At 43.7% G+C, this 14814-nt stretch overlaps 2 long non-coding RNA genes across 2 annotated transcripts; both read right to left on the reverse strand.

Moving 5' to 3' along the window:
- Window positions 1-783: 783 nt before the first annotated feature.
- Window positions 784-11032, reverse strand: LOC121671087. The gene is made up of 3 exons (XR_006018383.1): window positions 8336-11032; window positions 1800-1855; window positions 784-850 (listed from the first exon to the last, which is right to left on the reverse strand). It is a non-coding gene; the product is annotated as an uncharacterized LOC121671087 (long non-coding RNA).
- A 104-nt stretch (window positions 11033-11136) lies between these two features.
- On the reverse strand, window positions 11137-13873 carry LOC121671195. Its single transcript, XR_006018423.1, has 3 exons — window positions 13759-13873; window positions 12034-12153; window positions 11137-11488 (listed from the first exon to the last, which is right to left on the reverse strand). It is a non-coding gene; the product is annotated as an uncharacterized LOC121671195 (long non-coding RNA).
- Between the last annotated feature and the right edge of the window lie 941 nt (window positions 13874-14814).

Genomic DNA, 14814 nt, shown 5'->3' on the forward strand with positions numbered 1-14814 from the left:
ATGAAATAAAACAGATCCTCTGCCATTGTGAGATGTATCCCAAAGGATGTTTTTGAGGATAAAAAGCAAATTTTCCTTCCAATTCCTATGACTTTGCATTATATTTTGAATAATTTTTCATTAATTTTTGAAAGCCATAATTTCCTCCTTTTGCAGTTTTAAAATATTTACATAAAGTTCTTCTTTGTCCTGTTCTCAGGATTATCATTCCTGTTATTGTAACAATTGTTCCAAATTCAGAATCCTCCTTTTCTCTATTTGACACTGCAAATTGTCCCTAAAGATTACCCAGAACTGATTGGATTTATTTAGTGGTGGTGTTTTTCTTCTTCAATATTCCAATATTTAGGGGTTTTTTAACCTTTCCTTCATTATGGTCAATGAAAAAGACATTAATTACCTGTCCAGGTCAAGATTTAATTTACTTTAATGTGGCTCTACCTCAGTGGCTTTAGGCTGACACCACAATCCTCATGAATATTCCATGTTTTACCTGGAGTTGGCTTGAAAACTTGGAGCTGGAAACGAAAAATTTTCAGCAGGGAAAAGTATTGTACAAAGAAAGTAATCCTGATCTGGTGAATGGAGCAGAATCTCTGCTTAGAATTCATAATAACGAGAATAACTCTAATAATGATGGTATAATAATAGTAAAATAACAGTGAAAAGTAATGATTAATAATGAAATAATAATAATAATAATAATAATAATAATAATAAAGAAAACCAGCATTGGGTCCAAATAAAACCCACCAGCACGTTTTTTTTTACAGAGATTTGTACCACTCACCAAATTAATCCCGTTTTCTCTGCTCTCTTGTGGTACATCCCAAGGTTGGAGCCTCAAAACCTGTAGGAAAAGCTGGAACACTTTAAAACCAGCCCAAACCTGCCATTTAGGGTGCAAAAATCCCTATAATTTATTCAGCCATTATTTATTTATGGGAACGTACCCATAAAATAAACATTAAATGGAGGAGAAGACAATTTTCCTGCTATTCCTCCATGGCTTCTTGTGGCCTTTTCAAATTTCAGTGTTTTAAAAGAGGCATTTTTCCATCTCAGAGTAGCCAGAAGTTTGGATAAATCCCTTCTGTTTGTTCCTTCTTCCCCAGCTGCTCTAAGGCTAAGACTGAGCTTAATTATCTCTAGAAACACAGGTCAGAGTTTGGGGTGGAAATCTGAAATATCCTATAAAAACTTACATGCTGTGATTAGAAAGTACTTCTGAAATTAGGATTTTGACTGAGAACCTTTTCCTCTGAGCCAGCAGATGCTGGAAGCCCTCGAGAGCAGAATTTGATGAAGAAAAGCAACTTAATTGAAAAGCTGCCTTTGCAAAATGAGCATCACTTCCCAGGCCACGGATATTGCCAAAAGCTTCCAGAGGTAAAATAAAAAACCAGGCTGGAGGCAAACAAAACTCTCTATAATTTTTTACTTAATAGTTGTAAGTTTTTTACCACGTTTCTCACACAGAGGGAAGTGAAATTACTTTCCAGAGGAGAGAAAGGAGTTTACAGCACAATAAAATCAGATTTAAAAAGCTAAACTAGCACTGGTAGCTGCAAAAAGAAGTTTAACACAGGCACACACACTCACAAATCCAAGTTGGACAGACAAGGCAAAGCCTTCCAGGAATATTATGGAGTAAGTTCAGCACTTCTGTGCCACAGATCCAGCCCTGTAAATCTGGTTTTAATGGAATGAGTGTTTATGGACTTCGGGCCCAAACTTTTATCCATTCCCTGAACATCAGAACACGCAGCACAGATGTTAAGGCTGAATTCCCATCTCACCTGGATTGATGTATAAACTCTTTTTATGGGAGAGCAGCAGCCAGGCTTTCCTGCTCCTGGAAAAGAAGGAGAGAAAGAGCTGTTGAGATAGGGCAAATGACAGGAGATAAAATCCGTCAATCAAGGCAGGCTGAGCCGGTGACTGACAAACACGAGGTGTGCAGGGTACCCCAATCTCAGCTCCAGAACATGCTAAAATATCAGCAGCAAGTTGCTATCTGGTGGAATATGACAAAGTTGGTGAAACCTGGAAATTGGGAAAGAATCAGGAAGGAGTAGTGAAGCCACGTGCTGGAGGAGGTGCTGGTATCTCAGGTGGGGTGGGGTTTGCTGAAAAAGTAGGAAATATCCAGATATCAAATTCAGCACCAGAGGCCTCACAGAGCAACTCAGTGTTTTATCAGGAGTGGCAGAGGCACCGTGGGGAATCAGAGCACCAGTGGGGAAAGCTCCAACATGGATACAGGGAGGATACCGGGAGCTACTGGGAAGTCACGCAGCAGAAATTCATGTTACAATTACACTTGAAGAAAACTTTCTCATCCTGCTACATCCTCTTCATTTCCCTCTGGATAGGATTCCCTCTGCACTCTCTTCCCTCAGAAAAATCCCTCACGAGAGCTCTGTTGCTCTGTTGGGGGTCTCTCCCCTCACAGTCGTGACCTCTGTCAGAAGATCACATCAATCTCAACGTTTTCAGTGCAATTCCCAACACTGTGAGTCCTAAAATATGAATTTCTCTAGGTGAGGGACATCACTGGTGCAGAGGAGCTGATCCCAGCTCGTTTCCAGCTGCCTGCTCTGCTGCCCTAATTAGCAGACACATCCATGCCTCATTTCAGCCTTCATGCTATGCTTGTTCTTTAAGAGATCCTAAAGCATATGCTCAGCTGCACATTATGGATTGAAACAGGAGCTGGAGGCATTCCAAAATCCAGGCCTGACCAAGTTTTCTCGGGGAGAAAGTCACTGCAGATGAAGCTACAAAGATAATAAAGTCAAGTGTCAACTGGAGTTGTTATTTCCCCATGAGCTGAAGCTCAGCCATGGATCTGCTCCAAGAGGACACTGGCACCTCACTGAAACCAGGGAGAGAAATGGAATCAACTCCAGTGGGGGCAAATTGGCTCAGGAATTGCTGGGACTTGCACTGGTGGCGTCAAAGGAAAGCACATCCTATAGATGTGGGGTCAGATCATACTTGGAAATGGGAAGTGCTTCTCTTGGATTCCAGTTGTATCACTGTTAATGCCAGATCTGTGTAAAACTTCCCAGATTATTCCCATTTCATGACTCTCAGGCACAGAGTGGGATTGCTGGGGTGTCCTGTGCAGGGCCAGGAGCTGGACTGGATCATCCTGGTGAGGCCTTTCCAGCTGAGGATATTCTGTGGTTCTGTGATTCTTACCGCCATCAGTAAATTGTTTGGGTTTTCATTTTCTTTTCTGGATTATGCTCTCCAAGCTGGCCCTGTGAGGCCAATTAGCTGTTTGTAATTAATGACTTGCTGCTGCTTGTCAGAGCAATGCCCCTTGTCCTGAGAGGAGCACCTGGGTGCTCCCAGTCTTCTGCAAACACTTCCCTGCCCATTTTGATGCCTTTCAAAACGTGGCATAGACACTGATACCACTTTCTGTCCTGGTAAAATTACACTTCACAGGCCAGTTGTCAAAGGAAAAATGGGAATCCATGCAAAGACCTGTCAGTGTGGGAATTACCTGTGACTGTCACAGGCGACAAGTGTTAATGAACGCTTTTTTCTGAAGGGACTGTCATGAATGGACCCTTTTCCTGTCAGCTGCGAGAGAAAACCCTTTTCACTCCTGGCAGGGCACTCGCAGATTCCAGCTCCTTCTTGGCTTCTTGGAGTCCTCAAGCTCTGTCTTCAAAGAGAAATTATATACAAAATTTTAAAAAAAGCAATTCAGTTTCTCTCTGTGAGAGACATTGGCAGGGAAGCAGAATTCCCATGACCAGTCCAATGGGATGTGTAAGAGTTCCAAGGGTTAAGGATGTTGCAATTGCAAAGATGTGCTGATTCCAACTAAACGGGTCTGATCCCAACTGTCCAACTGATTCCAAAGTCCAGCTGAGCTGCAGGAGCAGAGAGTCTCTACAGGACCCTCCTAACAAATAACAGCCCCCCAAAAAAACTGCAAAAGGGCAGCTTTAACCATTGGTCTTAAATATAAAGAGGAAAACTGATTCGGCATCCTGTGCATGGAACAGCTGAATTAACCTGCCTTCAATCCCTGCAGGGCCAAAATTCCAGCAGCAGGGAATTCAGGGCCAAAAAAGATGGATCAGATGAAAAATTAGGGAGAAATGCTATAGGAAGGGGCCTGCACCCCCTCCACGTTAATGTTGGAAGTAGACAATACAAAATTCATGAGCAAAACTAGCAGAGAAGCCTTAAACCCAATGAGGACACGAAGCAACAAAAATAACAAGATGCTGTCTTAACAAGATGCCCTTAAATAAAAGGATTTGTCATGGTAATAAAAAATATCAGCAAAAATAGACACAGCTTCAAACTGCAGCCAAAAGGAGCAATTCTTCCTGAGAAAATGAGATCACGGCAGGCTTGGAAGTAAAGGCACACACAATGAGTCTAAATGGCAAAGAGAACAACAAAATGAAGGAAAACAAGGAGATTAACTCAGGAAAACAACAAGCAAGAAAATAAACCAGATGTAACAACTCTCTTGGGGAAAAAGGATATAAAATCCAAACAAAAGGAAGTGCCTGACAAAGTACGAACAAATGACAATGGATGGAAGAAAAATATAATTACAAAAAAGGACTCAAAATGTTGAAATACTACAGATTTAAATAATCACCCAGTCGATATTAATTCCAAGAGAAAATGTTATTTTTCAGGAATAAATACAAGAACAGAGCATGTCCCTCTCTAACAAAAAACAAAGTTATCCAGTTCCTGTGTCCTTTCCCAAACTTTCTAAGGAGATTGGAATGCACAGCTTTATTTCTCAGACATTATCATTTGCTCTGGGCTCCCATCAATACTATTACTCAGAAGGCTTTTGTGCTTTTCCCAGCATTTTGTGAGTCAGCCAACACAGGCCACAGAAAATTGACAGGAGTCACTCAGAAGGAACATTCCAGACTCAAAGCAGAGCAGAGAGATGAGTGCAAATGTTCTCTTCTACCCCTTGAAATGATATCAGAACGAGATTGACTTCATATTTAAGAACAGGTCATTGCTTTTTGTCTGAAACAATTGGGAGAGTTGGTTTCCTGATGGGAAAGTCTGAGTTAAATCCAACATCTATTGAAACCGATAGGAAAAAAGGGCAAGCGGCACTTTTTGTGTTGATTTCCGACCTCTGCATCCTTTTCCAACACATTAATCAGAAAGCCCAATAGAAATGAGGTTTCTTTGTGGTATTCATTTGTTTGAAAGTTACACAATAGCAGCCAGAGAAGATTCATCCAACACTGAGTTAATCTTCCAAAAGGTTTCTCTTGTCCTAACCAAAAGTATGTAAAAAGAAGGTTCATAAATGAGTAGAGCTGACCAAAAAATAACCATACTTTGTGCCAATCCTTATTATTTGAGTAAAAACTTTTTTTTTTTCAGTGCTAGATCTGAAATCTTTTCATAGAATCATAAAATCACAGAATTGGTAATTTTGGACAAGACCTTTAAGATCGTTAAGTCCAACCATCAACCCACCACCACCATGCCCTCAAGTGCCACATCCCCATGTTTTTGGAACACTTCCAGGGATGGTGAATCCACCATTCCCTGGACAGCCTGATCCAATGTTTTATAGCCTTTGCCACAAAGAAATTTTTCCTAATTTTTCTTCCACACGGAGCCATGCATGGAGGCTGCTACAAAGCCTGGCAAAGGATGTACCCTTTGCTCCTCTCTGGAGCCACTTCTGCTCCTTCCACCCACTCTTTGTGCAAGTATTTGGAATTTCTAGATATTCCTACTGCTGGCTACAAAAGCAAGAAGTGGAAGTATCCAAAACTTCACACATTTTCAGGGGTTGAATTGAGGTTTAATAAATTAATAAATAAAAATACCCTGCCCCAAAGAGAAGAATTCTGAGAGCAGGTGAAAATCTTTCCTGAATCTCTAGATAGTTTTGAATTTTCGCTCTTCTTTGGGAGAGAAAAAGGATATAGGTTAGGGAAGACAGAGGGTGAACCCTTTATCCCCTTACTGACCTTGGGATGGGGAAGGAGATAGCAGAAAAGTGCTCCCAGGAATGGGGGTCCCAGGGACAGCCCAACTGCTTCATGCTTTGTTTCAACTGTTAATCCTTGTTTACAATACACAATCACAGCTCCTAGGCCAGTTTTTGGGGTGTTTGGCCTGTTTTGATAAGTATTTTTTCTCCTCAGTGGGTATCATTTAAAGCAACTCATAGGGCACTGATTCTGCTGACCCAACAAATCCATCTCTTTAGAATTCAGGAGTTATTTACTCCTCACACACAGTTCTCTCTTCCCTCTAAGCAAAAGACATAAAAAACATGGAGAAAACTGACCATTCCTTCCTGGGTTATTGGTTGAGTGGGTTCTGTGTGGAGTAGATGCAAATTCCACGTGCGCAGTCCACTGGGATTGTCTCTGTTCTGTTCCATGGTTGAAAATATATCAATTTTAAAAAGACCAATGCTTCTGAAAGGGTTTTAGGCCATAAAAAGAAATGTACACTTATCAGAACTAACACCAGGAAAGAGACTGGGGGAGCTGGGTTACCTTTGGAGTGATAACAGCCATAGGAAAGCAGTATCTGCTGAATTTTCAAACTGCATCAGGCATTCTCCATGCACTGGAAAAGCCTCAGGTGCTTCTAAATATGCTGGGTTTATTCTGTCCCATGTTGGTCTCAGAGGCTGAAATTAGAGGTTTTTTGCCTTTTTTTTTCAGCTTAGTTTTTCAGGACCTTTCTCAGGTATGGTGAGGACAGGTTTGCGACAACTGGGTGTTTCAGGCTTTAACCCTCCAGCAGATTCATAGGAACAACATCTCCTGGTCCAGACAATTCTCTCCCTGCTCTCTTCCAGTGGGAAGCCTTGGCAAACGGCCCTGGTTTAATGGTTATCACTGCCATAACCTCAATTCTCTCCTCACTGACTTCTCAATTCCATATAATCCATCCTAAGAGCCAAAGCCCTCTTCATCAGTAACAATTCTGTTGATGGCAACCAGGTCCATGTTCTCGCATTGCCCCAGATTGCAGCTCCCGCCAGCAGCAGTTCCAAGTATCCTCATTCCCAACCTCTTTTAAAGGTTGCCCAAAACAAGGAAATGAAAAACCTGCTAGTTGACCTAATTGGGTACTGCCAGGTTGTCCCTCTGCTCCATCTCCCATGACCCATTAAGCTACAGGGCATCATTTCCTGTTAATTAAGAGGCTCAATTAGAGCATTTTGAGCTGAGCCTCCTTTAACTGTGTTACAACCAAGCAAAACCCACTGACAGCCCTAAACAGAGATTCTTGATGAAATCCTGATCCTCAGTTTAACTTCCTCTAGAAGTTCCTCGTCTTGTTTATGGGGATCTGCTTCTCACCCTGGGATTTCCTTCCACAAAAATCTAACACAGAGCTGCTTGCTCAACACATCTCTCACTTCCAAAGCACCAATTCCTCATTAAATTAACCAAGCAAGGAAACATTCAGCCAAAAACTGGAAATACAAACAGTGGCATAAATCCTAAAAGACTGTTAAGCAAACTATATTGAAGATTTTCTTTGATGTTTCTTAATTTTGGTGACCGTGAGGGTTAAGTTGCTGCCTACTTTAATTTAGTTGCTATTGACGGCACTGAGACAACCTTGAAAAAAAAGACCCAAATAAAAAACAACTCCTTAAGCAGAGCTTTTACTTTCAGAGTGGTTTTGGGCACTCTCCTCTTTGCATGCACAGCCTTGATTTGTCTCCTTTCCCTGGTACCCTCTTCCCTTCAATCCAAAGACAGAGAGCTGTTGAGCCAGGCCTAAGAATAGGCTGCAATTAAACCCTGAGGATGCTCTGTCCAAACACAGTTCTTCAGGACAAAGAGAAGGCCGCCACATTCCATGGACAACACTCTCCAGTATGAATTCCCATGGGGAAATTACATATCAGTGAATCAGTGCAAGGAAAGGTGCTCACTGTTTGCCATGGAAACAGGTGAAGGGACACATTTCGGAAGGAATTGTTTCAGTGGAGAGGCTGTGGAGAGCTGGCAAGAGCAGCAGCCTGCTTGGAAAACTGAAGGTGAGAAAAGTGGCATGCTTTGAATTAGTCCCATGCAGCAGGGAGAAGACGCCACCCCCAAGCAGCTCTTGTCTGAAGCACCTGCAGATGCTCAGACCACACCATTGTTTGCAGAAATCAAAGTGTGATTTCATTTACTGAAACAAAACCGTGTGGTGAGGAATGGTGACCCTGTGGAGCTGTGAACAGCCTGATCCCACCAGGTTTTTATCCTTGGCTTCCCCCCCTGCCGTCCCCACATGAGCTTCACAGGCAGAAAACCCATCCCTGAGATCAAAAGTGCGTTCAACAAACCTTCACATGCTCCCAGTCCATCACACCTGGTGTTATTCAGGGCTTGGATGGGTTTGATCCTTGCGTCCACAACCATCCCCAGCTGGAGCTGCTGGGCACTGCCATCAATCCCAGTGACTGGTGGCCATGTCCACAACACCTGGAGAAGGGAATCGGAAGAGAAGAGCATCCCTGCAATAATTCAATCTGCATAAAAACCTTTCCTGCAACTGCACTATTCCCACTTGTCATTAATTATGACATCTCCAGCAATTTCTTCATCGATTTGAAGGAGGGCGTCGTGCATTTGGGGTTCTCAATCAATTCTTCTCCTCTCGGCATGTTTAACTGTTGCAGAATTTTCCACAGCGATTTTGTTCTTCACAGCTCCTTGAAAAACACCTCAGCCTCCAATTTATTTCCAGTCATTAAAGCAAAATCTTTTGAATGGACAATATGATTTATAAAGTGGGAGAGATACTTTTATGCACCGCTTTATGAATTCTAAGCCTTCAATATTTGTTACAGTTCTTTATTCATTTGGTCTGAAAAGCCAGGAAAAAAAAGCTCACCACTGAATAAAGAGGAATACGATTCTCAGCTTTCAAACAATGAGCACATCAAATTAAAAAATCATTTATTTCAGTGCCTCTCCTGCTGCTCCATTACAACAGCACACAATTGTGGAGCCTTCAGCTGGCACGTGGATGTTCCAGGTCTTTGAGGGAAAAACTGGGAGTGAGCGACTCTGGCAGAGCCCAGAGGAATCCACAAGCTCTGGAGTGGGACTAAAACTGCAGAGTTCGTGTTTTTCTTCATAGAATCATAAATGGTTTGGGTTGGAAGGGACCTTAAAGCCCATCCAGTGCCACCCCTGCCATGGCAGGGACACCTCCCACTGTCCCGGGCTGCTGCAAGCCCCAATGTCCAACCTGGCCTTGGGCACTGCCAGGGATCCAGGGGCAGCCCCAGCTGCTCTGGGCACCCTGTGCCAGGGCCTGCCCACCCTCATAGAGAAGGATTTCTTCCTAACATCTGATCCAAACCTTCTCTCCCTACCAGTTTGAAGCCATTCCCTCTTTTCCTGTCATTACCTGCTCTTGCCCAAAATCTCTCTCCATCTTTCTTGTAGCTCCCTTCAGGCCACAATTAGTTCACCCTGAAACCTTCTCTTTTCCAGGCTGAACAATCCCAGTTCTCCAGCCTTTCCTCCCAGCAGAGTTGCTCCATCCCTGTGATTGTGCTGGTGCCTCCTCTGGACTCGATCCAACACGTCCATGATTCTGGAGTCAAGATATTCCAACATCTCCAAAATGCTAAACCACATCCACCTTCTCCAGGAAAGGGAGCACAGCTGCTTCAGTGCTCAAGTCCATCTCTTCACTCTGGCTCTTTCCAGACCCAGATATCCCAACCACATCCCTGTTTCTCCAGAGACCTGGAACAATTTGTTTGGTTGTCCCAGAACAAAGCTCTTCATCCTCCCCTCCTCCTGGACAGGAGACGCTGCTGTTGTGTGAGCCTCATGCCCAACCCAGGAGGATCTTTGCCATTCATCCTGAATCCTATTCCTGCCCTTTCATTTCCCAGATAACTCTCACTCATCCATAACTTTTCCAGTGTTTTCCATCTATTTTAATCTAATCTTTCCTGCTGGCTCAGGGGGGCTCTGCTTTCAGACCTCATTTATCACACAACCACATGGCAGCTTTACCTGATTTCTGGGAAGTATTCGAATTTGCTCCTTATTGTTTTAAAAATCTATTATGAACCTCTCGACTCCCCTGCATTGTGCAAAGAAAAATAATTATAAAAATACCCGCTCTCTTTAATACCAATAATTTGTCATCCACTGAGAATTTTTTTCTAGGTATAATAGTAGTTTAACTCATTAACTTTATGCTAAGTACAGCAATTTTGCTGTCTCCTACCCAAATATTTCTAATATTAATGATACATCTTAGATAAAGTGATTTAAGTAGTTGTACATACAGTGTGCTTATGCAACGATAATTAATTACCTCCAAGATTGAACTCCAATCTTTCACTTCCAATTATGCTTTTCTCTTTCTGATTATCACCCTGCAAGAGTTCGCCTTAAATTGCATAATCCAGTTTGGCATTAAACCACCATTGACTGGGAGGGAGGAGGAAGGAGCCGTGTGCCTGGGAGCAGGGGGCCGGAGCAGTGGGATGTGATGTGGAAATGGGTTAAGAGGCTCTGCCTTCCCCAGGGGTGCCAGGAGAAAAAATGCTGTTGTGTTTGTCCAACAGCAGCACTTCAGCTGCTGGCACGGAGGGAAACAAGCAGCCAGCTGCACACAGGCCCAGGGAAGGGGTTCCTGCTGGCTGGAAGGGCTGGGGGATGCAGCAGTTCCAGGCTGGGAATGCCCTTTGCTGCATCCCCACCCTGCACATCTCCCCCAGGAGCTGCAGCAGCAGGGCCAGGAGGGCTCTGCTCACCAGGGGAGCTCCTGCATTCCCCTGCCAGGCAATCAGAGGCCTCTTGGCCTCCTACATATGGAGCTGGCCTCGTTTGAGCTCTGCCTCACTTCCCAGCTCCTTGGAGTGCGGAGCTGGGAAAGCCCCAGGAGAGCTCTGCCAGCAGCTCTGTCCCTCTTGGGGAGGCTGAGCACAACACAAACCTTCTGCAAGTCAGAAACTTCAGGGCTTTAAGGTTTTGGCTCCACAGGGTAATACCTATAAAATTCTATGTTATAACCCATCCCTGGAAGTGTCCAGGCTGGACGGGGCTTGGAGCAGCCTGGGATAGTGGGAGGTGTCCCTGCCCATGGCAGGGGGTGGGATGGGATGGGCTTTAAAATCCCTTTCAACCCAAACCATTCTGATTATAAAAAATAAGAAACAAGGCTTGCTCATGGTGTGATTCAAACACAGCTGAAACCAGGATACTCCCCTTTATCTCCACTGAGAACTGGTCAGGAACTTCTGCAGCTTTTCCTTCTTTACTGAAATTGTGGGAGCCTCCCTTGCAAAGATGAGTCTGGAGCTGTTTGCTGGCATGAGGGAGGTGTTCAGGACACCAAGAGAAGCACTGGACATGGTCATCTTTACCTCAGTCAGGAAAAACTGCTTTGTCTTCTTCGCCAAATCTTTATGGCCATGAGAAAGAGACAAGAAAAAAGTCTCCAAAATCCTTGACAACTCTTTCTCCTAAAAAAAAAAAAAAAGCAAAATAATTTTTAAAAAATTGTATTAATACATTGTGCTTAAATCCCCTGAAATTGTCTTAAGCACACACAAAATGAAAGCTTTCAGTAGAAAATCACCACAGACTAAAACTCCAAGCACTGCTGTCTCCTGTAACTCTCCCACACACATTCCCAACAGTTGAAAAAAACCAGGATAACTGCACAATTCTCAGAACTTATTCCAGACTTGCCTCAGTGGATTCTTTTTAAAACAAGCCCATTTTGCATATGAATTAAAATTTTAAAAGCATTAATAACTGCAGATGATGAGCACTAATCTTGGTCCTCAGCCTCAGCATCCCTGGAAGTCTTTCCCTCCTGCCTGAGCACCACATGTTCAGAATACATCCAATTTTTCCATCTTTTATTTGCACAGGTAGGGATTATTCAGTTTATTCAAGCCAATTATCTCAGCGTGATTCATCATCATGATGCTCCAAAATAAAAGCAATCATGCTAGATTGGTGCAATTAAAAAGGTATTTTTATATTTGGAGAAAAAAATTACCTGTTGAACTTGGAACTTTTCTCCAAACAACATCGGGGTACTTGTTGAACTGGTGTGAAACATTTTTTCCTCTCTCTGGAGCTCAAATGCAGAGCTCTGAGCTTTCCCTGGGTTAAAGATCTGTAAAAATCAAGCGAAAAGCTCTGGTTTGTACACTAAGCAAAAATAAAATTGCATTGGCCTGTTTTAATCAATAAAATTCTCCTATTTTGCAGGAGAAGTGCTCTAGGGAAGGCACTGAAAGAATCAGGGGTAGGGACCCATAAACCACTCCAGGAAGAAAAAGGGGAAACCTTTCATTCCATGAGGTTTTTCCCAGAACCTCTCTCAGTCATGCACTTCAAAGTGCTAATTAAATACTGTTTAATTGATGTTCTCAGCTTCTCTGGGCAGCCTGTTCCATTGTTTGACCACCCTGTGTCAAGAATTCCTTCCTAACATTTAATTTGCCCCCTTGTCCATATCAAAAGTCCCTCTCTCTCCTCTTTACAAGCATCCTTGAGGTGCTGGAAGGATTCAAATGTTCCACAAATAATATAAAGATTTACCTGATTACTGCCAATTCCTGATCAGAGTACACTGAAATAATGATCAAGTAACCACAGAAATTAGGGATAGCAACTTCTAGAGCTTGTGGTCATTGCAATTCACCTCATCTTCCCTCTTAGAGATGGGAAAGGGATTCTGTGGATATAAAATCATTTATTGATCTAATCCAACTGCCCAACCAAAAGTTAAAGCCTGTTAAGGGCCTTCTCCAAATCCTTTTTAAGCACCAACAGGCCAGGGGTATCCACCACCTTTCTGGGAAGCCTGACCCAGGGTTTACCCACCCTCTCAGTAAAGAAATGTTTCCTGATGCCCATTGTAAACCTCCCAGAAGAGTTCTGAACATTCCCATGAGTCCTATCGCTGGATCCCAGGGGAAAAGTTCAGCTGAGATGTACTTGTGCACAAATAAATACATGCACGCATGCTTGCCCTGCTGCTGCAGAGAAGCAGCTCTGCATTCCTCACTGAAAAACCTTTGCAAGTGCAAAAGTCACAGAGAGGACCAGAAACCTCGAGGCTGTAAACAGAATAAGAAAATTCATTGCTTCACTTTCCCTTTGATTTCCAGAGAAAGCAATTTGTGGAAGCAGTGGGCAGAAGGAAATGCAGAGCGGAGCCTGCCCAGGCTGGGGCAGGAGCCTCTGACTTCAGAGCAGCACAGCCAGCACAAAAATCCCACAGCTCCCAACAAATTCCCTGCGTGGCAAACACATTTCAGGTGCACAGTGGGTTTCAAAGAGGAATTGATGTTGTGCTTACAATGGAATGAGGCTGTGGCCGAGCCCCACCACAGCTGCATCATCTGGAAATACCTGAAACGTTCCGATATCTGGGTTTTTAATGTCGCTCCACCTTTGATGGCGGCAGAACGTGAAAGTCACTTTCATTGCCACGACTGATCGCTCTGTTCATTTCTTCTTTAAACGTCCTGTGTTCTAACAGAGCTGAAAGAACTTTCAGAACAGGGTAATGTCACAATCCGCATATGCAAGCGGGGGTCGTGATGGTTCATTTCTAGATCTCAGAGTGCAAAAGGACACAAGGGATTTCAGTTTTAATCAGAACAGTGCACCTTTATTAAGTGCCCACAACACGGTAATGTGATAGAGGAGAGAGAGAGAGAGAGATAAAGAAAAACAAAGTGGAGAGGAAGAAAAGGGGGGCAATAGCTACCAACGGATGAGACGAAGTCCTCGTGGCCTTCCGCCAATAGATTCGTCTTCTTTCCGTGGGGAGATCTCGGGCTCAGTTATTTCAGAAGGTCCCTTTATAGTCCTTTTCAGAAGCGAGGGGCAACTGGCCAAGAGGTTGGGAAATCTACAGCCGTTGTTATGGGGTTCGTTGCTTTGGGAAAACAGGTACAGGACAGACGTACAAGACAGGTCATTCCTTTCCGCTTCAGCGCAGTCCTTCCCGCCTGGGCAGCAAGAACGGCGCAGTCCATTGTGACCTGCACTGATTTTCCTCAGGAATGCGTACCAGTTCCCAGCGGGCACACCCGTAGGCAACACTTGGCAGACAATCCCACCTCAGCCAGGCCAGGACTACTGTGTTCAGTCTCTGTCTTCAGCGATGATCGTGAGGCAGATGAGGGATCTTCGGACCGTCTCCTACAGGTAAGAGCCCAGGTCCTGCTGGATTCACCCCGCAGCGGGATGCGCCGCCTGGAACGTGGGGAAGCAGCTCCAACAAAGCCCTACTTGCAAGGCTGTAGGGGCAGATTGAGAGGGGCATCATGTGCTGGGTTTTGGTGTGGAATTATCCTAAAACCCGTCTGGACCCCCAAACTCCAGTTCTGATGCTGAGGCAGAGATTTGGCAGAGGACCTGAAAGCACTTGCCTGGCAGCCAAGCCCTGTACACCCTAAAACTTTCCATAGGGTGGGTACTTTTAACAAATTCCTCCTTGGAATGTGTGGAGATTCCTCCCCTTAGTTTTGGGGAGCTCATCAAGGGTATCCCTCAAGGCACAGTCCTTAATCTGGGTGAGTTCCACCAACATCTAAAAAGTGTTTCTTTTTGCTAACTTTAATATCATTGTTTTAATCTGCTTTGATATCATGCACTGCCTTATACAATAATAATAATTATTATTATTATAATTTTAGCTTTTATACCCTGTGGTAAATAACTCTGATTGAGTCCTTTTAGTCCAATCATTTATCAGAATAAATAATTCCCAGGCTCCTCTCTCTGAGAAGAAGTTTAGAAAGCCATTGTTGGTTTCTAT

The sequence above is a fragment of the Corvus kubaryi genome, unplaced genomic scaffold (genome assembly GCF_017639235.1).
Source record: "Corvus kubaryi isolate FWS band 111438036 unplaced genomic scaffold, C.kubaryi_AGA036_p1.0 37397, whole genome shotgun sequence".
NCBI classification, from domain to species: Eukaryota; Metazoa; Chordata; class Aves; order Passeriformes; family Corvidae; genus Corvus; species Corvus kubaryi.